The sequence below is a fragment of the Mesoplodon bidens genome (genome assembly GCF_964165515.1).
Source record: "Mesoplodon bidens genome assembly, chromosome: 10".
Taxonomy (NCBI): Eukaryota; Metazoa; Chordata; class Mammalia; order Artiodactyla; family Ziphiidae; genus Mesoplodon; species Mesoplodon bidens.
This window is the reverse complement of record NC_138172.1, coordinates 58,487,998-58,489,991: the sequence shown is the minus strand read 5'-3', so window position 1 is coordinate 58,489,991 and position 1,994 is coordinate 58,487,998. Positions and strand designations below refer to the sequence as shown.

General features: G+C 43.8%; 1 pseudogene across 1 annotated transcript; it reads right to left on the bottom strand.

Annotated features, from left to right (window-relative positions):
- Window positions 1–920: 920 nt before the first annotated feature.
- On the bottom strand, window positions 921–1,469 carry LOC308623738 (malignant T-cell-amplified sequence 1-like; annotated as a pseudogene). Its single transcript has one exon. The product of its transcript is annotated as a malignant T-cell-amplified sequence 1-like (transcript).
- Between the last annotated feature and the right edge of the window lie 525 nt (window positions 1,470–1,994).

Sequence of the window (1,994 nt, the reverse complement as noted above, 5' to 3'; positions counted from 1 at the left end):
CCTATAGCAGTAGATGTTGGCTCAGGCAGGGTGCTAGTGCAGCAGGGGTAGGTAACTTGGGGGTCTGGGCCACCTGTTCATGCAGCTGCCTGTACCCTCTGGTGTTTGTGCCTGATTCCAACAGTGTACCTGCCACTGGTGGTTCCTGACCTTATGGTTTGGTGGTTCTGATAGAACTCAGCTCATGATGTACTTTCCCAATGCATGGTCACTTGGTGTCCCATGGACAGGAATTCTCTCTCTACCAGGGCCCAATTATAACTCCAGGAGTTGTTTTTGTAAAGGCACATACTCCTCTGATGTGACAACATGGCCTTGTTCCATAACCCCAGGGGTCTGACCTGTGATCCTTGTTCTGGCACATGCTACTGACTCCACATGGCCTCTTGTCCCTCCTCCTCCACTGTAAGCCATGGTAATTCTGGCATTTCAGCTTCATTTGACCTGGGCCATCACTTTTTCCATGTTTCTTGGAGCCACCTCAGTAGCAAGGTCACATGATGTCCTGGGGAATATGCCAGGGTGTTAAATCTTGTATCATGGGAGAGCACACAAATCAGTGAACTCTCCTGTTCAACTTTATGATCTGGCCCTGGATTGAGCCTTAGAATTCAGTCCCATTTGTCTTCTCTCGGCTCCCACTAGCACACTCTGGCTGGGTCATGAAATTCTTTTGGGAGAGTTATAATAACCTGTTGGCCAGGAGAGGAGACAGGGACAGGTGTTAAAGGAAAGGATATTGTCTTGTAGAGAAACATCTTCATTGTCTCCAAGCAAGGTGGCAACACTTCTTGTTGTTTTCTTTTTAGCATCTGTTGAATTTATTCTACATAATCACAGAGTTATTATCTTCATGCTATCACACAAACACAGATACTGCACTCTATCCATATTGAGCCCAAGTGCATTCCTTCTGAGACTTATTTATATGTTTTCATATGCCACAGCCCATCACTTAAATAATGGATATTTTAAATGTCAATTCCCTTGTTGACTTTCACAGTATCATCTACAGACGTCTTCATGATTTCAACACACAGAGCAAGCTATTTTCCTTCTGCCATGATTCCAACAATCATATCTACTGCAGCAGAGTAAAGCTTAGCTCCTGGAGAAGTTAAGCCTAGACATATGATGTCTGCTCCTCTGAGTACAAATTTGATGGCTCCTTTATCAACCTGCTGGTGTAGCAAGAAGGGGATTTTTTGTCTCTATTTGTGAAGTAACCTTAGGGTTGGATAAAAAAGTCCTTCTCTTTTTCTAAATAAAGTAACTCTCCATTCACTGTAAGAATTTCTATATGTACATGGCATCCCACTATTTTAACTAGATCCTTCTTAGGCATGATTTGATTAAAGCATGGTTCAATGCCTAGGAATTGCTCTACTGGTTCTTAAGACCTTTAATAACAGGTTTTAAACTGGATGCAATTAGACACATTTTCTTTTTTTATTACATTTCTTGAACATGATTCAAGGTGAAGGGATAATGAAAGGGAAGAGTTGGGAATGGGGAAAAATAGAATTAGTAAAGGCCCAGCAAACCCCCTACACCTGGAATGCCAAAGGGATAGTCACAGCTGCTGTTGCTATCTGGAAGTTAGATAGCTGGCCACAGTTTAGGGCCTCTAGGGAAATCTGACTACTTCTGCTCCTCCAACTACTTCCTTTGACTACTCATGTGAACACTGTGGCACTTTGGGGGGCTGTTTGTGGTTACCAATTTCTTTCCAGAGTGGAAGTTGAAAAGATGAAGGGATGGAGCAATCATTCTAGTTGCAAGAAGAGAAAGGAGGGACAGCACCTGTTCTTAATAAGGATGGTTGAACAAATGAAGGCTCAGAGGGGTCAGAAGAGCCTGGGGTTCAAAGTTCAGGGGCATCCACCTGAATTCTTCTACCAGGTTTTAGGGTCTCCCTCGCATCCCTAACCTCCCACAGCCTAGCAGACATCTCGTGGGTGGGTGACTAACTTTGTGTAGAGCTTGGAGCTTGG